Source organism: Heterodontus francisci, chromosome 1 (assembly GCF_036365525.1).
Source record: "Heterodontus francisci isolate sHetFra1 chromosome 1, sHetFra1.hap1, whole genome shotgun sequence".
In the NCBI taxonomy this organism is placed as follows: Eukaryota; Metazoa; Chordata; class Chondrichthyes; order Heterodontiformes; family Heterodontidae; genus Heterodontus; species Heterodontus francisci.
Window position 1 is genome coordinate 80694300 of NC_090371.1, and position 23634 is coordinate 80717933.

The following is a 23634-nucleotide window of genomic DNA, read 5'->3' on the forward strand; positions in this document are numbered from 1 at the left end:
GAGATACAGCACTGAAACAGGCCCTTCGGCCCACTGAGTCTGTGCCGACCATTAACCACCCATTTATACTAATCCTACACTAATCCCATATTCCTACCACCTACCTACACTAGGGGCAATTTATAATGGCCAATTTACCTATCAACCTGCAAGTCTTTTGGCTGTGGGAGGAAACCGGAGCACCCGGAGGAAACCCACGCAGACACAGGGAGAACTTGCAAACTCCACACAGGCAGTACCCGGAATTAAACCCGGGTCGCTGGAGCTGTGAGGCTGTGGTGCTAACCACTGCACACTGTGCCGCCCCTCCCGAAAGTATCCATATTGAGCGAAGACCTCTATTGTTGTTATTTTTCGCAACTTTATCTCACTCCTGCGATAGACTCTTCAAGCTAACAATGAATCGATTATCCTGGTCTTCGGAACGATCATAGTTCCAGCGTGCTACAAAAATGTCAACCCAGATAGTTCACATTCTATGTGGCCAAAGACAGGAGCTTTATGGAGGTAGACCTGTTCGATAAGCTTGGCTTCAAACTTGCAGACCCCACCGGAGCACACATTAATGTGATCGATGATACAGACTATGCACAACAGTATCCCATATTCACCAGATTTGGGGAGATAAGGGGCATTATCATGTTCCTCGCGTCAACATCTCAATTCCACCTGTTTCGCAAAATTTGAGACAGTTACCATTTGCAATCCATGCCAAGGTGTCCCAGCAGCTGAAACAAATGGAAGCAGATGGTATCATTTAGCGAATAGACTCTTGCCCATGGATATCGAACCTAGTCATGGCATGATGTAAAATGGAGAACTTAGACTATCTGTTGACCTTAGGTCAGTCAACAAGCAATTATTCCGAATGGGTACACACTCCCTACGATCCAAGAACTATTGGCATACTTTCATGACTCGACAGTCTTCATGAAGATCGACATGCAACAAAGCTATCTTGAGATACCACGAGCGGAGTGAAACCGACATCTTACAGCCTTTATTACACGTGACAGTATGTTTCAGTACCGCAGAAGGCCCTATGGAGTAAGTTCAGCACTGCGCTTGTTCCAGAAGATTGTCTTTTCAGCCTTGTCAGATGTCAAGGGTCCACTCAACCTTCTTGACAACGTCATTGTCCATAGAAAGGACAAAGCAGAACATGATCAGTGGTTACAAAAACAAGAAATGCTGGAATCACTCAGCAGGTCTGGCAGCATCTGTGGAAAGAGAAGCAGAGTTAACGTTTCGGGTCAGTGACCCTTCTTCGGAACTGACAAATATTAGAAAAGTCACAGATTATAAGCAAGTGAGGTGGGGGTGGGGCAAGAGATAACAAAGGAGAAGGTGCAGATTGGACCAGGCCACATAGCTGACCAAAAGGTCACGGAGCAAAGGCAAACAATATGTTAATGGTGTGTTGAAAGACAAAGCATTAGTACAGATTAGGTGTGAATACACTGAATATTGAACAGCAGCAAGTGCAAACCTGAAAAAAAACCTGAAAAGAACAGTGGGTAAGCAAACTGAACAAACTAAGATGAAATGAAATAAATGCAAAAAAAGATTGTAAAAAATGTAAAAAAGAATGTAAAAAAAAAGGAGAAAAAATAACTAAAAATGAAAGTAAAATGGGGGGCTGTCATGCTCTGAAATTATTGAACTCAATGTTCAGTCCGGCAGGCTGTAGTGTGCCTAATCGGTAGATGAGATGCTGTTCCTCGAGCTTGTGTTGATGTTCACTGGAACACTGCAGCAATCCCAGGACAGAGATGTGAGCATGAGAGCAGGGGGGAGTGTTGAAATGGCAAGCAACCGGAAGCTCAGGGTCCTGCTTGCGGACTGAGCGGAGATGTTCCGCAAAGCAGTCACCCAGTCTGCGCTTGGTCTCCCCAATGTAGAGGAGACCACACTGTGAGCAGCGAATACAGTATACTACATTGAAAGAAGTACAAGTAAATCGCTGCTTCACCTGAAAGGAGTGTTTGGGGCCTGGGATAATGAGGAGAGAGGAGGTAAATGGGCAGGTATTACACCTCCTGCGATTGCAGGGGAAGGTGCCCTGGGACGGGGACGAGGTAGTGGGGGTAATAGAGGAGTGGACCAGGGTGTCGTGGAGGGAACGATCCCTTCGGAATGCTGACAGGGGAAGGGAGGGGAAGGTGCGACTGGTAGTGGCATCACGCTGGAGGTGGCGAAAATGGCGGAGGATGATCCTTTGGATATGGAGGCTGGTGGGATGAAAAGTGAGGACAAGGGGAACCCTGTCACGGTTCTGGGAGGGAGGGGAAGGGGTGAGGGTAGAGGTGTGGGGAATGGGTCGGACACGGTTGAGGGCCCTGTCAACCACAGTGGGGGGAAAGCCTCGGTTGAGGAAAAAGGAGATCATATCAGAAGCACCGTCATGGAAGGTAGCATCATCAGAGCAGATGCGTCGGAGACGGAGAAACTGGGAGAATGGAATGGAGTCCTTACAGGAGGTAGGGTGTGAAGAAGTGTAGTCGAGGTAGCTGTGGGTGTCGGTGGTAGACAACCTATCCCCAGAGATGGAGACAGAGAAGTCGAGGAAGGGAAGGGAAGTGTCAGAGATGGACCATGTAAAGGTGAGAGAAGGGTGGAAATTGGAAGCAAAGTTGATACAAGTTTTCTAGTTCAGGGCGGGAGCAGGAAACGGCACCGATACATTCATCAATGTACCGGAAAAAGAGTTGGGGGAGGGGGCCTGAGTAGGACTGGAACAAAGAGTGCTCGACATATCCCACAAAAAGACAGGCATAACTAGGACCCATGCGGGTACCCATAGCGACACCTTTTACTTGAAGGAAATGCGTGGAGTTGAAGGAGAAGTTGTTCAATGTGAGAACAAGTTCAGCCAGGCGAAGGAGGGTGGTGGTGGATGGGGACTGGTTGGGCCTCTGTTCCAGGAAGAAGCGGAGAGCCCTCAAACCATCCTGGTGGGGGGTGGAGGTGTAGAGCGATTGGACGTCCATAGTGAAGAGGAGGCGGTTGGGACCAGGAAACTGGAAATTGTCAAAATGACGTAGGGCGTCAGAAGAGTCACGGATGTAGGTGGGAAGAGACTGGACCAGTGGAGAAAAGATAGAGTCTAGATAGGAAGAAATAAGTTCAGTGGGGCAGGAGCAGGCTGACACAATGGGGTCTGCCGGGACAGTCCCGTTTGTGGATTTTGGGAAGGAGGTAGAAGCGGACTGTCCGGGGTTGTGGGACTATGAGGTTGGAAGCCGTAGAGGGAAGATCTCCAGAGGAGATGAGGTCAGTGACAGCCCTTTGGACGGTGGCTTGATGGTCGGTGGTGGGGTCATGGTCCAGAGGGAGGTTGGAAGAGGTGTCTGTGAGTTGGCGTTGAGCTTCTGCAAGGTAGAGGTCGGTACGCCATACAACAACAGCACCACCCTTGTCTGCAGGTTTGATGACCATGTCGGGGTTAGACCTGAGAGAACAGAGTGCCTCAAGTTCAGAGGGGGACAGGTTAGAGTCACTCACTCTGCTGGTCCAGTCTCTTCCCACCTACATCCGTGACTCTTCTGACGCCCTACGTCATTTTGACAATTTCCAGTTTCCTGGTCCCAACCGCCTCCTCTTCACTATGGACGTCCAATCACTCTACACCTCCATCCCCCACCAGGATGGTTTGAGGGCTCTCCGCTTCTTCCTGGAACAGAGGCCCAACCAGTCCCCATCCACCACCACCCTCCTCCGCCTGGCTGAACTTGTTCTCACATTGAACAACTTCTCCTTCAACTCCACGCACTTCCTTCAAGTAAAAGGTGTCGCTATGGGTACCCGCATGGGTCCTAGTTATGCCTGTCTTTTTGTGGGATATGTCGAGCATTCTTTGTTCCAGTCCTACTCAGGCCCCCTCCCCCAACTCTTTTTCCGGTACATTGATGACTACATTGCTCCCGCCCCGAACTAGAAAACTTTATCAACTTTGCTTCCAATTTCCACCCTTCTCTCACCTTTACATGGTCCATCTCTGACACTTCCCTTCCCTTCCTCGACTTCTCTGTCTCCATCTCTGGGGATAGGTTGTCTACCAATATCCATTATAAGCCCACCGACTCCCACAGCTACCTCGACTACACTTCTTCACACCCTACCTCCTGTAAGGACTCCATTCCATTCTCCCAGTTTCTCCGTCTCCGACGCATCTGCTCTGATGATGCTACCTTCCATGACGGTGCTTCTGATATGACCTCCTTTTTCCTCAACCGAGGATTTCCCCCCACTGTGGTTGACAGGGCCCTCAACCGTGTCCGACCCATTCCCCGCACCTCTACCCTCACCCCTTCCCCTCCCTCCCAGAACCGTGACAGGGTTCCCCTTGTCCTCACTTTTCATCCCACCAGCCTCCATATCCAAAGGATCATCCTCCGCCATTTTCGCCACCTCCAGCGTGATGCCACTACCAGTCGCAACTTCCCCACCCTTCCCCTGTCAGCATTCCGAAGGGATCGTTCCCTCCGCGACACCCTGGTCCACTCCTCCATTACCCCCACCACCTCGTCCCCGTCCCAGGGCACTTTCCCCTGCAATCGCAGGAGGTGTAATACCTGCCCATTTACCTCCTCTCTCCTCACTATCCCAGGCCCCAAACACTCCTTTCAGGTGAAGCAGCGATTTACTTGTACTTCTTTCAATGTAGTATACTGTATTCGCTGCTCACAGTGTGGTCTCCTCTACATTGGGGAGACCAAGCGCAGACTGGGTGACCGCTTTGCGGAACATCTCCGCTCAGTCCGCAAGCAGGACCCTGAGCTTCCGGTTGCTTGCCATTTCAACACTCCCCCCTGCTCTCATGCTCACATCTCTGTCCTGGGATTGCTGCAGTGTTCCAGTGAACATCAACGCAAGCTCGAGGAACAGCATCTCATCTACCGATTAGGCACACTACAGCCTGCCGGACTGAACATTGAGTTCAATAATTTCAGAGCATGACAGCCCCCCATTTTACTTTCATTTTTAGTTATTTTTTCTTCCTTTTTTTCACATTCTTTTTTACATTTTTTACAATCTTTCTTTGCATTTATTTCATTTCATCTTAGTTTGTTCAGTTTGCTTACCCACTGTTCTTTTCAGGTTTTTTTTCAGGTTTGCACTTGCTGCTGTTCAATATTCAGTGTATTCACACCTAATCTGTACTAATGCTTTGTCTTTCAACACACCATTAACATATTGTTTGCCTTTGCTCCGTGACCTTTTGGTCAGCTGTGTGGCCTGGTCCAATCTGCACCTTCTCCTTTGTTATCTCTTGCCCCACCCCCACCTCACTTGCTTATAATCTGTAACTTTTCTAATATTTGTCAGTTCCGAAGAAGGGTCACTGACCCGAAACGTTAACTCTGCTTCTCTTTCCACAGATGCTGCCAGACTGCTGAGTGATTCCAGCATTTCTTGTTTTTGTTTCAGATTTCCAGCATCCGCAGTATTTTGCTTTTATGATCAGTGGTTATCCAAAGTGCTTGCTTGACTCGCACAACAGATTTTCACACTCAACAATGCCAAATGCACACTTGTGGCTCCGAGATTGACTTTCTTGGGTACAAAGTGACTGGCTTTATTTCAGCCACTTTCATGCACTTCTGATCCCATCTAACATGAAAGAGTTGGCATTGTTCCTCAGCACTACCAACTTTTATCATAAATTTGCACACAAAGCTTCTGCACAAAGATACACAATGGGAATGGACAATCACACAACAAAGGGGAGATGGTGGCGTGGTGGTAATGTCAATGGACTAGTAATCCAGAGGCCCAGGCTAATGTCCTCTGAACATGGGTTCAAATCCCACCATGGCAGCTGGTGGAATTTAAATTAATGAATAAACAAAAAATCTGGAGTTGAAAGCTAGACATTAGTAATGATGCCATGGAACTATCATTGATCATTGTAAAAACCCATCTGGTTCATTAATGTACTTTAGGGAAGGAAATCTGTTGCCCCGTTCTGGTCTGGCCTATAATGTGACTCCAGATCCACAGCAATGTGGTTGACTCTTAACTGCCCTCTGAAATGGCAGTTCAAGGGCAATAAGGGATGGGCAACAAATGCTGGCCTGCCAGCGATACCCACACCCCATGAAAGAATAAAGAAAACAGCGTTTGACATGTTAAAGGCGAAGATAGCATTTCACCAGTCCTCTCACATTTCAATCCATATGTGGAAATGTACGTCACAACAGACACATTAGGAAATGCAACAGGAGCTGCACTTTCACAATACATTGCAGGAGATGAACAACCAATCATGTATGCATCACACCAGTTGTCGGAAACTGAACGCAAATACACTGGAGAGTGGGAAGCACTGGCCTTCATCTACACTTGTCAACATTGGCACATGTGTCTCTTTGGTAGGAAGTTCACCCTCTGCACCATGTGTTGACTACATTGTTAGCCACGTCAGGATCTGGTCGTCGACCTCCATGCATCTACTGATGGTCTGATCGTCTTCATCAGTACAACTTCGAGGTTGAGTATCTTGCAGCTTCACACAACCGAGTAGCTGACATGCTTAGCCACGCTACTATCATAAACAGCGAAGTGACTTGCAACATCGAGGACTATGTAGTTGCAGTGATTTTGCACATGACTGCGAATCTTGTGACGTGAGAGGAGCTGAAGACAGAGTTGGTGGCAGACAGCATACTGCAGCAAGTAAACCAGTACCTAAAAACTGATTGGTCCCGTAATAATGAGCTCGCATTGTTTGATGACAACTGTATTGCACACGAACGCGAGCGGTTACCCCAAAAACGCTGCAACAATGGGTGTGGAATCTTGACCATAAAGGACATCTGGATGGCGTTAAGATGAAAAAACAATCCCGTGAAGCAGTCTGGTGGCCAGTAATAGATCAACACGTAGAAGTACTGCTGTTCTCGCTGTGCCATGCGCCGCCACATGTACACACTGGACCTCTCTCTCCAGAAGCATCGCCTCACCTTATCTCAAAGCCATTCTACTCCGCAGTTTCATTTCATCCTTCGTCTTATCTGCGCATTAACAAAAAACTTTTTTTCTCCGTTTCGGGTGTTAAGGAATGCAAACTCCAGCAGCTGATGGAGACTAATGCCCCTCCAGATCCTTCAGTACCAACGCTTATCTCTTGGATGACAACATCAAGTGGAACATAAGATGTTTGATTGCGAGCAGACCAGGCGATTTCAACGATCATGACTATGAGGAAACATTTCCTTTTCTGATTAGTGATCATGATGTTGATCATCCACCTCATCAAAATGATTGTGCTGAACCATAACCATGTCTTCGTTGAAATAAAAGCAGAAAGTGATGGAAATACTCAGCAAGTCAGGCAGCATCTGTGGAGAGAGAAGCAGAGTTAACGTTTCAGGTTTCTGACCTTTCATCAGAACATGTCTTCGTTGATCTTGGCACCATTATAAAAGACCTCCATATCTCAAAGATTATTTGTGTACTTAGAGGAACAAGTAGACTTTAAGAAATGACTCAATATATACTTGTTTGATGCTATCGGAAGTTTAATTCAAAATAAGGTCTTTCGTTTAGAAGGGGGAAAATATGTTGTATTTGATTGCTCAGTGATTGTTGGTCTGTGCTGCGCTTGTAAGACTGCTCACTATGCTGTCAGTCCACCCTGAAGGGGCGTGGTTCCAAAAATGAAACTAAGACAGATTTGGGCAGTCATCTGAATAAAGCCTTCACACACAAAATTTGTGAGTGTACAGTCTTCATGCTTGGTGTATGAAACATAACACTTCCTATTACAGTTTCCAAAATGTAGCTATAGTTCAGTATCCCTGTGATTAAAATGGAGTATTCTGCTCCATATTTTATTAGTTCCCTTTTTGTTTTTCTTAGCTTAAAATAGATCATTTAAGAACAATACTATTTTCTAATTGGCCTTTATGCCTGCATGCTGGGAGAATGTTTTCTACGTCTTTTTAGCACCATGTGAGGAAATACCACTGCAATGGGAGTATTTTTAACCCTGAAGACCATGTGAGTTTGGGTTGGGTGAGAAGTTAAAATTAAAAATATTTTCACAACCCACCTCGATCACACGCACTGGTTTAAACGGAGGGTGGAGCTGGGTGGTGGAGGGGGTGCTGGCGACCAATTTGTTTCCAGGAGGCGGGTCAGTCAGTAACAGCTTTCAAGGAGGCGGCATATCTCCATTTAAAGAAACTTTTTATTTTTACCAGCTTTTGGTCAGCCTTGGCCCAACAGGTAAAAGGAGGTGAGATGGGCTGGCTCCATAAGCTAAATGCATTTAAAGCACTGCTTGAGGGCAAGGAAGAACAGGAGTCTTTTGCCCTAGACCCCAACCTTACCTACTTCCAGCTCCATGATCGCTGACTGCCCCACCCCATGAGATCATCGCCCCGAATGCCCACTCACTGCCCCCCGATCACCATCCACCCAACAACCATCACCCCCATGACCACTATCTCCCCTGAACACCATAACCCCCTCCCCCGATAACTAACACACATCTTGACCGCCATATCCCCCACCGACCACCATCGCCCCCTCCCATTGACCACCATCTCTTCCCCCCCCCCCGACCACCATCTCCACCCCCTTCTCGAACACCATCTCACTCCAACCACTATCTCTCCCCCACCCCCATTTCTTCCACCACCCCCCCCCCCCCGACCACCATCTCCACCCCTTTCATGAACACCATCTCACCCTAACCACCATCTCTGCCCCCCCATCTCTCCTCCCCAGACCACCATCTCTTGCAGGGCTCAGTACTCATGTCCTTTTCTTTTTGTGTTATATATCAATGATTTGGACTTGAATGTAGGGGTTATGATTAAGAGGTTTGCAGATGATATAATAATTGGCTGTGTGGTTGATAATGGAGAAGAAAGCTGTAGACTGCAGGAAGATATCAATGGACTCATCAGGTGGGCGGAACAGTGGCAAATGGAGTTGAATCCGGAGAAGTGCATTTGGGAAAGGCTAACAAAGCAAGGGATTAAATGATAGGATACTGAGAAATGGAGAGGAACAGAGGGACCTTGGAGTGCATCTCCTCAAATCCCTGAAGCTGGCTGAACAGGTAGATATGGTGGTCAAGAGAGCATACGGGATACTTGCCTTTATTAGCTGAAGTATAGAATATAAGAGCTGGAAGGTTATGCTGGAACTGTAATATAATAATATAAACACTGGGTAGGCCACGGCTGGAGTACTGAGTCCAGTTCTGGTCACTGCACCATGGAAAAGATGTGATTGTACTAGAGAGGTTACAGAGGGGATTTATGAGGATGGTGCCTGAATTAAAGAATTTTAGTTATGAGGAAAGATTGGATAGGCTAGGATTGTTTTCTTTGGAACAGAGGAGGCTGAAGGGAGATCTAAGTGAAGTGTATAAAATTATGAGGGGTCTAGATAGAGTGGAAAGGACGGTCCTACTCCCTTGGTTGAGGGATCCATAACCAGGGAGCATAAATTTAGGGTAAGAGGTAGAAGATTTAGAGAGGATTTGAGGGGAAATTTTTTCACCCAGGGATTGGTGGGGATCTGGAACTCACTGCCTGAAAGGGTGGTGTAGGCAGAAACCCTCATAACATTGAACAAGTATTTGGATATGCACTTGAAATGCTGGAACTTGCAAGGCTACGGATCAAGAGCTGGAAAGTGGGATTCGGCTGGAAGGCTCCTCATCGGCTGGTGTGGAAATTATGGGCTGAACAACTTCCTTCATCCTGTAAGTTTCTGTGATTCTATAATGCTATGCTCTGAACATGCCTCCTAGTAAATAGCAGCCAAAAATAACAGTCATTTACTGACATATCTGATTATGCACCCAAGCACTAGAAACAATTAATGTGCATCACCAGGCTATCAATCAATTCAGAATAGTTTTGATATAGACAGTACTTGTCAAAAACCACAGATAGCTATCAGCACACTGATCTGCCTATGTTGTTGAGTTAGTTGCATTGTTTGAATATAATCCCCATCTTGCAGACTGACTTCTCAAAGGCAAGATTTTAAAATATTTTATGGCTATAAGAATTCAACATCTTTTGATGTAACTTTCAGTATGGATTTTTGACCCTGTAACAACTGTCCTAGGGGCAAGAGATAGCTCTGTGTGTAAGATACCTACATAACTCCAAAAAGGCAGTAACTGATTGATAGAGATTAGCCTCACAGGATCACAGAATTGTTACAGCACTGAAGGAGGCCATTTGGCCCATTGTGTCTGCGCTGGCTCTGTAAAAGAGAAGAGCAATTTATCCAGTGCCACTCCTCCCTCTTCTCCCCGTAGTCCTGCACATTCTTCCTTTTCAGATAACAATCCAATTCCCTCTTGAATGTTTCAGTTGAACCAGTGACACCACACTGTCAGGCAGTGCATTCCAGATCCTAACAACTTGCAGCCGATTCAAAAGAAAATTATAAAGAATGCCAATCAAAGGAATTCAGTTGTACTGTTTGTTGATTTGTTTCAAAACTGCTCTGTTATTTGAAGTGAATTCAGCAACTTGCTTTAATTGCTTGTTTCTGTAAATGACTATCTGTGAATAATCCTATTTTCTGGTTTAGTCTGTTATGAAAGCATCTGACATACTTGATGTTAATCATCCTCTGAAGTGATGTGACTGTGTAGTGGAAATTCTTTGTGTAAATCCAGAGAATCTGCTCAGGGCATGTTATCCCATACTAGTTTTTGGGCAAGGATTTGCTTCAATTTATAGGATATGTCAGCTTGCCAGTGGCAGAAAACGTTTGCTTGGGCACAATGGAAAAGATCCAAAGGAGTCTGAATTGTAACAATCATCACAAAATGTGTTCTCAACTCTGCAATCCAATTTTACTGAATATTATACTTTTTAAAGAAAACACATTTAGATTTTACATGCTGTGAGGATAATTCAAAACTTCAGCATACTGCTAAATTGCCATGTTATTTGTAATTTTAGGTTTGTTAGCAAAATATAACCTTCAAGCCCTTGCTTGAGCAATCCATTATAGGTCCTCCTGAACACCATGAATTCCACCCATACCAGGAGCATGCTGTGTTCCTGCCTGCAACATGAAAACTGTCTGAAAAGAAAAGTCTTCGAATTGTGTAAATATCTGGCTGAAAATTGTTTGTTTAAACAGAATACTGTAGACTGAAATGAAAACCAATGAAATAGAAAGGTCACATGTTTGACAAATGTCTGATTGCTTTGTCTAAAATGTATCTTTCTGTTTACATGCTTAGGGCGAGAAATTCAGCTCATTAATGTCCTTGGAGCTCCAAAATGGTGTCCATGCCACCCTTGCATACATCTGGGGCAAATCGCACCAGTCGCAATATCGGTGCGTATTAGGGCACACGCAGTGAACATCCCCTAGAAGTGTACAGAACAGGTAGATCATGACATCAATCGACATGTAACTTCGATTTGATACCAACAGTGCCATTTTGGAGACCAACGCTCCAGCTAATGCCCTCTCTTAACCTTCTAAGCTGAACATGTGTTTGACAGCAGGAAGGAACCGTGTAATATAAAGGGATCATAAACTACTTACAGGTTAGTTGCTGTGTTAGTGTCTATGATTTTACAAGTGTTTTCTATAGTTGTTTCAAGTTGCAAAAGTCTAGAAGGTTTTGTGTGACAGGTGCTGAAGGACCTCTTACTGATTTCAAGGCTTCTACACAAACCAGTTACTCCCAGGCCTTGATGCACTAATAGCCATTCCCCTTGGAAGACTGCATGACTGAACAAATTGTTGGAGCTGCGGGCTACCAAGTCCCCGGGTTCTGATGGACTTCATCCTAGGGTGTTAAAAGAAGTGGCTAGTGAGATAGTTGATGCGTTAGTTTTAATTTTGCAAAATTCCCGAGATTCGGGGAAGGTTCCGTCAGATTGGAAAATAGCGAATGTAACTCCTTTATTCAAAAAGGGAGGGAGACAGAAAGCAGGAAACTGCAGGCCAGTTAGCTTAACATCTGTCTTAGGGAAAATGTTAGAAGCTATTATTAAAGATGCTATATCAGTGCATTTAGAAAAATTCAAGGTATTCGGGTAGACATGGTTTTGTGAAAGGGAAATCATGTTTAACCAATTTAATGGAGTTCTTTGAGGGAATTAGATATAGAACATAGAACATAGAACAGTACAGCACAGTACAGGCCATTCAGCCCACGATGTTGTGCCGAACCTTTAACCTACTCTAAGATCAAACTAACTACCTACCCTTCATTCTACTATCATCCATGTACCTATCCAAGAGTCGCTTAAATGCCACTAACGTATCTGCTTCGGCTACCACCGCTGGCAGCGCATTCCACACACCCACCACTCTCTGTGTAAAGAACCTACCTCTGACATCTCCCCGAAACCTTCCTCCAATCACCTTAAAATTATGCCCCCTGGTGATAGCCCTTTCCACCCTGGGAAAAAGTCTCTGGCTATCCACTCTATCTATGCCTCTCATCATCTTGTACCCCTCTAGCAAGTCACCTCTCATCCTTCTTCGCTCCAATGAGAAAAACCCTAGCTCCCTCAATCTTTCTTCGTAGGACATGCCCTCTAGTCCAGGCAGCATCCTGGTAAATCTCCTCTGCACCCTCTCTAAAGCTTCCACATCCTTCCTATAATGAGGCGACCAGAACTGAACACAATATTCCAAGTGTGGTCGAACCAGGGCCTTATAGAGCTGCAGCATAACCCCACGGCTCTTAAACTCAATCCCCCAGCTAATGAAAGCCAACACACCATACGCCTTCTTAACAACCCTATCAACTTGGGTGGCAACTTTGAGCGATCTATGGACATGGACCCCAAGATCCCTCTGTTCCTCCACACTACCAAGAATCCTGTCTTTAAGCCTGTATTCCGCATTCAAATTCGACCTTCCAAAATGAATCACTTCACACTTTTCCAGGTTGAATTCCATCTGCCACTTCTCAGCCCAGCTCTGCATCCTGTCAATGTCCCGTTGCAACCTACAACAGCCTTCCACACTATCCACAACTCCAGCAACCTTCGTGTCATCGGCAAACTTGCTAACCCAGCCTTCCACTTCCTCATCCAAGTCATTTATAAAAATCACAAAGAGCAGAGGTCCCAGAACAGATCCTTGTGGAACACCACTGGTCACCGAGCTCCATGATGAATACTTTCCATCTACTACCACCCTCTGACTTCTATGGGCAAGCCAATTTTGTATCCAGACAGCCAACTTTCCCTGAATCCCATGCCTCCTTACTTTCTGAATGAGCCTACCATGGGGAACCTTATCAAATGCCTTGCTAAAATCCATATACACCACATCCACTGCTCTTCCTTCATCAATGTGTTTTGTCACATCTTCAAAGAATTCAATAAGGCTTGTGAGGCATGACCTGCCCCTCACAAAGCCATGCTGACTGTCTCTAATCAAACCATGCTTTTCCAAATAATCATAAATCCTGTCTCTCAGAATCCTCTCCAATAATTTGCCCACTACCGACAGTTCCGAAGAAGGGTCACTGACCCGAAACGTTAACTCTGCTTCTCTTTCCACAGATGCTGCCAGACCTGCTGAGTGAATCCAGCATTTCTTGTTTTTGTTACCGACATAAGACTGACTGGTCTATAATTCCCAGGGTTATCCCTATTCCCTTTCTTGAACAAGGGAACAACATTTGCCACCCTCCAATCATCCAGCACTACTCCAGTGGACAGTGAAGACGCAAAGATCATCACCAAAGGCGCAGCAATCTCTTCCCTCGCTTCCCGTAATATCCTTGGGTATATCCTATCTGGCCCCAGGGACTTATCTGTCCTCATATCATTCAAAATTTCCAGCACATCCTCCCTCTGAACCTCAACCTGTTCGAGCATATCAGCCTGTTCCACGCTGTCCTCACAAACGACCAGGTCCCTCTCACTAGTGAATACTGAAGCAAAGTATTCATTTATGACCTCCCCTACCTCCTCCGACTCCAGGCACAAGTTCCCTCCACTATCCCTGATTGGAACTACCCTCACTCTGGCCATCCTCTTGTTCCTCACATAAGTGTAGAACGCCTTGGGATTTTCCTTAATCCTACCCGCCAAGACTTTTTCATGTCCCCTTCTAGCTCTCCTAAGTCCATTCTTCAGTTCCTTCCTGGCTACCTTGTAACCCTCTCGAGCCCTGTCTGATCATTGCTTCCTCAACCTTAAGTAAGCTTCCTTCTTCCTCTTGACTAGCTGTTCCACATCTCTTGTCATCCAAGGTTCCTTCACCCTGCCTCATCGGGACAAACCTATCCAGCAGTCGCAGCAAGTGCTCCCTAAACAACCTCCACATTTCTGTCGTGCATTTCCCTGAGAACATCTGTTCCCAATTTATGTTCCCCAGTTCCTGCCTAATAGCATTGTAATTCCCCCTCCCCCAATTAAATATTTCCCCACCCTGTCTGCTCCTGTCCCTCTCCATGACTATAGTAAAGGTCAGGGAGTTGTCATCACTATCACCGAAATGCTCTCCCACCGAGAGATCTGCCACCTGGCCTGGTTTGTTGCCAAGCACCAAATCCAACATAGTCTCCCCTCTGGTCGGCCTATCTACATATTGAGTCAGGAAACCTTCCTGGACACACCTGACAAAAACTGCTCCATCCAAACTATTTGCACTAAGGAGGTTCCAATCAATATTCGGGAAGTTGAAGTCACCCATGACAACAACCCTGTTACTTCTGCACCTTTCCAAAATCTGCCTCCCAATCTGTTCCTCCATGTCTCTGTTGCTATTGGGGCGTCTATAGAAAACTCCCAACAAAGTGACTGCTCCTTTCCTGTTTCTGACTTCCACCCATAATGACTCAGTAGACAAACCCTCCTCGACGACCTCCCTTTCTGCAGCTGTGATACTATCCCTGATTAACAATGCCACTCCCCCACCTCTTTTACCTCCCTCCCTATTCCTTTTGAAACATCTAAACCCCAGAACATCCAACATCCATTCCTGCCCCTGTGATATCCACGTCTCCGTAATGGCCACAACATCGTAGCTCCAAGTACTGATCCATGCTGTAAGTTCATCACCCTTATTTCTGACACTTCTTGCGTTAAAATAAGACACACTTCAACCCATCATACTGGCTGCAACTTTCCCCTGTCAACTGTCTAACCTTCCTCACAGACTCTCTGCTCTCGGTATCTACCTGTTCAACAGCTACCCCATCCACTGATCCGTGGCTCCGGTTCCCATCCCCCTGCCAAACTAGTGGATAAAGGAGAACCAGTGGATGTATTGTACTTAGATTTCCAGAAGGCATTGATAAGGTGCCACATCAAAGATTATTGCAAAAAATAAAAGCTCATGGTATAGGAGTAACATATTGGCATGGATAGATGATTGGCTAGCTAACAGGAAACAGAGAGTAGGCATAAATGGGTCATTTTCTGGTTGACAACATATAACGAGTGATGTGCCACAGGAATCTGTGCTGGGGCTTCCACTTTTTACAATTTATATAAATGATTTAGACGAAGGGACCGAAGGAATGATTGCTAAATTTGCTGATGACACAAAGATAGGTAGGAAATTAGCTTGTAAAGAGGACATAAGGGGGCTACAAAGGGATATAGATAGGTTAAGTGAGTGGGCAAAGAGCTGGCAAATGGAGTATAATGTGGGAAAGTGGGAAATTGTCTACTTTGGCAGGAAAATTAGAAAAGAAGCATATTATCTAAATGGTGAGAGATTGCAGGGCTCTGAGGTGCAGAGGGATCTGGGTGTCCTAGTGCATGAATCGCAAAAGGTTAATATGCAGGTTTCGCATGTAATTAGGAAAACTAATAGATTGTTATTATTTATCATGAGGGGAATTGAATACAAAAGTAGGGAGGTTATGCTTCAGCTATACAGGGCATTGGTGAGGCCACATCTGGAGTATTGTGTACAGTACTGGTCTCCTTATTTAAGGAAGGACGTAAATGCGTTGGAGGCAGTACAGAGAAGGTTTACTAGATTAATACCTGGAAGGAGTGGGCTGTCTTAAGAGGAAAGATTGGACAGGCTCGGCATGTATCCACTGGAAATTAAAAGAGTAAGAGGTAACTTGATTGAAACATATAAGATCCTGAGGGATCTTGACAGGGTGGATGTGGAAAGGATGTCTTCCCTTTATGAGAGAATCGAGAACAAGGGGTCACTGTTTAAAAATAAGGGGTCACCCATTTAAGACAGAGATGAGGAGAAACTTTTTCTCTCAGAGGGTCGTCAGTCTTTGGAATTCTCTTCCTCAAAAGGCGGTGGAAGCAGAGTCTTTGAATATTTTTAAGGCAGAGGTAGATAGATTCTTGATAAGCAAGGGGTGAAAGGTTATCGGGGGTAGGTGGAAATGTGGAGTAATCAGTTCAGCCATGAACTTATTGAATGGCAGAGCAGGCTCAAGGGGCCAAGTGGCCTACTGCAGCTCCTAATTCATATGTTCGTATGTATGACTGGCAGAATGAACAGAGGCGACACAGAAGAGGACAAGCTGCTGGAAGAGGGAGGAGGAGGAGGGGAAGAAGACCGCTCAGCAGGCTGTCATATCTGCCCTTTATATTCAGGGAGCAATTCTTAGACCTGAACGTCAATGAGAAACAATATTTGAGACAATGCACTTCATTCAGGAGGTCGTCACGGGAATCTGCCACCTATTGCAGTCACAACCATAAGAGGTGATATTTACATCATGCATTTAATGTAATAAAACGAACAAAGGCGCTTCACAGGAGTAATATGAGACAAAATATTACACCAAGCCAGAAAAGGAGATTATGGGTCAGATGCCCAAAAGCTTGGTTTTAAGGAGTGTCTTAAAGGAGGAAAGCGAGGTGGAGAGGCAGAGATATGTAGGGAAGGAATTCCAGAGCTTAGTGCTTAAGCAGATGAAGGCGTGGTCACCAATAGTGGAGCGATAAAAATCGGGATGCTCAAGAGGTAAGAATTCGATGAGCGCAGATATCTTGGAGGGTTGTGGAGCTAGTGGAGATTACAAAAATAGGGAGGGGTGAGTCCATGGAAGGATTTGAAAACAAGGATGAGAATTTTAAAATCAAGATGTTGCTTGACTGGAAGCCAGTCCAGAGCACAGAGATGATAGGTGAAAGGACTTGGTGAGAGCTAAGAGATGGATAGTAGAGTTTTGGAGGATCTCAAATTTTTGTAGGATAGAATGAGAGGCTAGCCAGGAGTGCATTGGAATAGTCAAGTCTAGAGGTAACAAAGGCATGAATGAGAGTTTCAGCAGCACTTGAGCTGAGACAGGGGTGAGACTGGGCGATGTCACAGAGGTGGAAATAGGCAATCTTAGTGATGGCGTGAATATGTGGTCAGAAGCTCACCTCAGGGTCAAATATAGCACTAAGGTTGGTCTCAAGACTGTTGCCAGGGAGAGGGACAATGGCTTTAGTCTTCTCAATATTTTTAATTGAAGGAAATTTCTGCTCATCCTGTACTCAATATCAAATAAGCAGTCCGATAAGTTAGTAACAGTGGAGGAATCGAGAAAGGTGGAGGTGAGGTAGAGATAGGTGTCAGTGTAGATGAGAAAACTAATGTTGTGTTTTCAGATGATGTCATCGAGGGGCAGAATGTAGATGAGAAATAGGAGGAGGCCATGGAAGGATCCTTGGGGGACACCAAAGGTAATGGTGTGGGAGCAAGAAGAGAAGCCATTGCAAAGTGATACTCTTGGAATGAGGTGAGAACCCTCCCACCCAGCTGGACGACAGTGGAGAGGGGTTTGGAGGAGGATGGTGTAGTCAATGGTGTCAAAGGCTGCATTCAGGCCAAGAGGATGAGGAGGGATAGTTTACATCGGATAACATTTGTGACTTTGTTTCGGTATTGTGGCAGCGCCAGAAACCTGATTGAAGGAATTCAAACATGGATTTCTGGGAAAGATGGGTATGGATTTGGGAGGCGACAACGCTTTCAGGACTTTGGAGAGAAAAGGGGCCTCAGAACAGGACAAGGGCCACATTGCCAATGGCTGTGAAGGTGACAGTGGTAATGAACTTTTCTGTACCTGGCTCCTTCCAGGCTGGAGCTGGAGATATTAGCAACATCTCATGGTTTACCATGTTGCATGAGGGAGGTCACTGATGTTCTCTATTCAAATAGAGCTAACTACATTTCATTCTCTCTTACCAGAGACAAGGAGGCAGAGTAAGCAAATGCCTCTGGTGTATTGCAGGCTTTGCCATTGTTCAGAGATCCAAGTTGGTTTGTGACCATACACAGAAGTTCATGCAGGTTAATGCCCATTATCCTGGCAGCAGTCATGATGCCTTCATTCTGTGGCAGTCTGCTATGCCAGCTGCATTTAAGCCACTACAGAAAATCAAAGAATGGCTACTGGATGATAAGGGCTCTCTGTTGCTGACTCGGGTGCACAAACCATGCATACGTGCACAGCATGGGTACAATGAAAGCATTGCTGCCACATGAAATGAGATGGAGAAAATCATTGGCATGCTGAAACACCACTTCTACTGCCTGGAACACTTTGGAGGAAACCTAAAGTATTTGGCAGAATTGGTGTCAAGATGCATGGTGATCTGTTGCATCCTGCATAACCTCCCCATCATGAGGAGACAGTCCTTGCCATCAGCTATAAGACAAGAAGGAGCATGAGGGGGAGGAGATGGAGGAGGAAGAAGCTGAAGAGGAGGAAGCCGAAGGGAGGAGGTAACCTAGACAGCCGCTTTCTGGCTGGGCTGTTCATGAAGAACTCATCCAAGTGTAACACCAGTAGCTGTAACCGTAAATCCCCATTCACTGACAGTTCAACACAGTACCTTCCTTCAGTCACTGACCATCACAGTGTCTGCTTGACCACAATGTAAAAGTGAAAGTCACCACAGAATAATTTATAAATAAAATCATGGAATATTGCATACTTTTTTTTTTCTTTTGGGCCTCCTTATCTCGAGAGACAATGGATACGCGCCTGGAGGTGGTCAGTGGTTTGTGAAGCAGCGCCTGGAGAGGCTATAAAGGCCAATTCTAGAGTGACAGGCTTTTCCATAGGTGCTGCAGAGAAATTTGTATGTTGGGGCTGTTGCACAGTTGGCTCTCCCCTTGCGCCTCTGTCTTTTTTCCTGCCAACTACTAAGTCTCTTCGACTCGCCACATTTTAGCCCCGTCTTTATGACTGCCCGCCAGCTCTGGCGAACGCTGGCAACTGACTCCCACGACTTGTGATCAATGTCACAGGATTTCATGTCGCGTTTGCAGACGTCTTTATAGCGGAGACATGGACGGCCGGTGGGTCTGATACCAGTGGCGAGCTCGCTGTACAATGTGTCTTTGGGGATCCTGCCATCTTCCAAGCGGCTCACATGGACAAGCCATCTCAAGCGCCGCTGACTCAGTAGTGTGTACAAGCTGGGGATGTTGGCCGCCTCGAGGACTTCTGTGTTGGAGATACGGTCCTGCCACCTGATGCCAAGTATTCTCCGGAGGCAGCGAAGATGGAATGAATTGAGACGTCGCTCTTGGCTGACATACGTTGTCCAGGCCTCGCTGCCATAGAGCAAGGTACTGAGGACACAGGCCTGATACACTCGGACTTTTGTGTTCCGTGTCAGTGCGCCATTTTCCCACACTCTCTTGGCCAGTCTGGACATAGCAGTGGAAGCCTTTCCCATGCGCTTGTTGATTTCTGCATCTAGAGACAGGTTACTGGTGATAGTTGAGCCTAGGTAGGTGAACTCTTGAACCACTTCCAGAGCGTGGTCGCCAATATTGATGGATGGAGCATTTCTGACATCCTGCCCCATGATGTTTGTTTTCTTGAGGCTGATGGTTAGGCCAAATTCATTGCAGGCAGCCGCAAACCTGTCGATGAGACTCTGCAGGCACTCTTCAGTGTGAGATGTTAAAGCAGCATCGTCAGCAAAGAGGAGTTCCCTGATGAGGACTTTCCGTACTTTGGACTTCGCTCTTAGACGGGCAAGGTTGAACAACCTGCCCCCTGATCTTGTGTGGAGGAAAATTCCTTCTTCAGAGGATTTGAACGCATGTGAAAGCAGCAGGGAGAAGAAAATCCCAAAAAGTGTGGGTGCGAGAACACAGCCCTGTTTCACGCCACTCAGGATAGGAAAGGGCTCTGAGGAGGAGCCACCATGTTGAATTGTGCCTTTCATATTGTCATGGAATGAGGTGATGATACTTAGTAGCTTTGGTGGGCATCCAATCTTTTCTAGTAGTCTGAAGAGACCACGTCTGCTGATGAGGTCAAAGGCTTTGGTGAGATCAATGAAAGCAATGTAGAGGGGCATCTGTTGTTCACGGCATTTCTCCTGTATCTGACGAAGGGAGAACAGCATGTCAACGGTCGATCTCTCTGCACGAAAGCCACACTGTGCCTCAGGGTAGACGTGCTCGGCCAGCTTCTGGAGCCTGTTCAGAGCGACTCGAGCAAAGACTTTCCCCACTATGCTGAGCAGGGAGATTCCACGGTAGTTGTTGCAGTCACCGCGGTCACCTTTGTTTTTATAGAGGGTGATGATATTGGCATCGCGCATGTCCTGGGGTACTGCTCCCTCGTCCCAGCACAGGCAAAGCAGTTCATGTAGTGCTGAGAGTATAGCAGGCTTGGCACTCTTGATTATTTCAGGGGTAATGCTGTCCTTCCCAGGGGCTTTTCCACTGGCTAGAGAATCAATGGCATCACTGAGTTCTGATTTGGTTGGCTGTCTGTCCAGCTCATCCATGACTGGTAGAGGCTGGGCTGCATTGAGGGCAGTCTCAGTGACAGCATTCTCCTTGGAGTACAGTTCTAGGTAGTGCTCAACCCAGCGGTCCATTTGTTTGTGTTGGTCAGTGATTATGTCCCCTGATTTAGATTTGAGGGGGGCGATCTTCTTGATGGTTGGCCCAAGAGCTCTCTTCATGCCATCATACATTCCTCTGATGTTTCCGGTGTCGGAGGCCAGCTGAATATGACTGCATAGGTGTTGCCAGTAGTCGTTTGCGCAGCGCCTAGCTGTTCTTTGTGCAGTGCTTCTGGCTGCTTTAAGTGCTGCGGATGTTAAATCGCTGGGGGCTTTCTTCTAGTTTAACAGTGCAATGCGCTTAGCGGCTATGACAGGTTCCAGCTCTTCATTATGAGATTGAAACCAGTCTGCATTTCTCTTCGCACTTTTGCCGTAGGTGGTCAAAGCTGACTCATAGATGGCGTTTCTGATGTGGGCCCACTTGGTCTCAGCATCCCCTGTGGGAGTGTTTTGAAGGGCTGTTACAAGTGAATTTAGAAATTTTTGTAACAGCTGTGGGTGAGAAATTCTGCTCGTGTTGATGCGCGGGTGGCCCTTCTGCTTGGAATGATGCAACTTCTTTGGTCTGAGTCTAACCTTGCTGCACACCAGGGAGTGGTCTGTGTCGCAGTCTGCACTGTGGAAGCTGCGTGTGATTTGAACACTGTTTAAGGCGGCTCGCCTTGTGACAATGAGGTCTAGCTGGTGCCAACGACGCGATCTTGGGTGCCTCCATGAAACCTGGTGACAGGGTTTAGTGTGAAAGAACGAGTTGGTGATGCAGAGGTCATGATAGGTACGCGACTCAAGCAGTCTCTGCCCGTCCTCATTCATCCTTCCAACGCCATAGCGCCCAAGGCAGGAGGGCCATGAGTCATGGTCGGCCCCAACCCTGGCATTAAAGTCCCCCAGCAGGAATAGGTGTTCGGTGTTGGGGATGCTGCTAATGATGTTATGGAGTTGCTCGTAGAACTGGTCTTTAGCTTCAGGAGGGGAGCAGAGTGTTGGAGCAGAGATGCTGAGTAGGTGTACTGGACCAGAGGTGGTGAGCAGTCGGATGGACAGTATGCGTTCCGAGCCATTTGAGGGAGGATCTATCATGCTGAGCAAGGAGTTTCTGATGGCGAAGCCCACTCCATGCTGTCTTGGTTCTTCAGGATCCCTGCCCTGCCAGAAGAAGGTGTAGTCTTGCTCTGCTAGAGATCCACTCGCGGGGAGGCGTGTCTCCTGAAGTGCTGCAATGTCTACATTGAGTCTACTGAGCTCGTAGTTAATGATGGCGGTCTTCCGAGAATCGTTGATTTGTGTAAGGTCTTCCGACAGGCACATAGTTCTGATGTTCCAGCTTGCAAAGCGAAGGGCTGGTACCTTCTTTCCTTTTTTCGTGTTGTTTGGTGCGGTGTATCAGTCCACCTTTCGGGCAATGACCCTGAGCTCCAAGCACCCATTGAAGCACGTCGACTGTGGCGGGACAGAACCTTATTGACCGGGGGCTGCCCGGTTTGAGGCGGGCGGTAGCTGTCCAGTGAGGTGCAATGACCTCTCCCACCGACAAAGGCAACCCGTGGCGCCCATTTTCTATGCCAATTTATCTGGACTTATAACCCGTAACTGCTGCCTTCCGTGTTGTGTCAGTCGCTGTGAGGCAACTATGGAGTGACCTCTCCATGGCGCATGCCTGGGCAAGTTTATGGAGGTTGAGAGTTGCCCAGTCGTCAAAACCCCCCTCTCGGCCTTTCTGGTGGGGTCCAAAGGAGTGCAGAGCACGACGTTTGACACCGGTATGGCTGCAGGAACTGCCGGAAACATGCCAAAGGTGACACATGACCGCCTACGGGGTTCCACTCCGGATTATCTGTTAGGGTTTACTCCCTTAGTCTTGGTCTCTCCCGTGACGCCCACAAGGCAGTGGGGTTGCATACTACAGTCAATTAATCACCCTTCTGCCAGTCCTCCATGTGCCTTTGCCTGTCCTAATGCTCCTATACGGTGCTACCCCAGTTGCTGCAGCATGGATGTTGGAAGGCCGCTGACTTTCAGTAGCTGAGACTGCAGATGGCCCCGTAGTACGGCCTCCAGCAGCTCTGAGACGAGAAAGCCTGGCCTCAGCCTGCACTGCCTTGGCATGGGCAGCAGCAGTTTGGGCTGGCTGGCTGTCAGACAACACCAAGAACACTGTCAGAGTGGGAGGGGGGAGAGGGCAAATGCTCTTATCCTGAGAGAGGACAGCAGGTTCATGCTCCATGGAACCAGTGCCACTCCTCCTAATTGTGCCTCAGCAATCCTAGTAATATGTTGGATTGCTGGACTGCTGAGACACCCTGCAAGCACCTTTGTTCGCTGTAATCTTCTATATTGAAGGGAGAAGTCTGAGCTTGCATGGTAGCATACAAAGATTCTACTGCAGCATTGGGAGGCTGCTGCTTGTGTTGCAATGGAAGCTGTGACATCAGACACAATGCGTTGCATCATTTATGGGTCCATAAGTGTGCCAACAGAGTTGAAGACCACTTGCACGGCATCCAAGCTCCATGCAACGCTTTGTGCCAAGTTGGTGCTGGACTCCTTCATGCTCCTTAACATTGATCACAGGCTTTCTTCCAGGCTTCCCAACACACCAAGAATTTTGTTGTACATACCCATCAGTGTTCTTCTGTAGGCTGTCCCATCAAAGTCCTCATCTGAGTCCTCTGCAGTGGAACCCGTATGCAAACTTGCCCTCCGGAAAGCTGGCACCTGTGCTATCCTTGTCCTCCACCCTGGCTGCATCCCACTTGACGCAGTGTCTCACCATGTGCAGATCCTGTCCTTAATCTATGCTCTAAGATAGGAGCAGTGTCAGTATCTGAGCTGGTGACTGCGACTGTGAAATCAAGTGACGGTGAGTCTT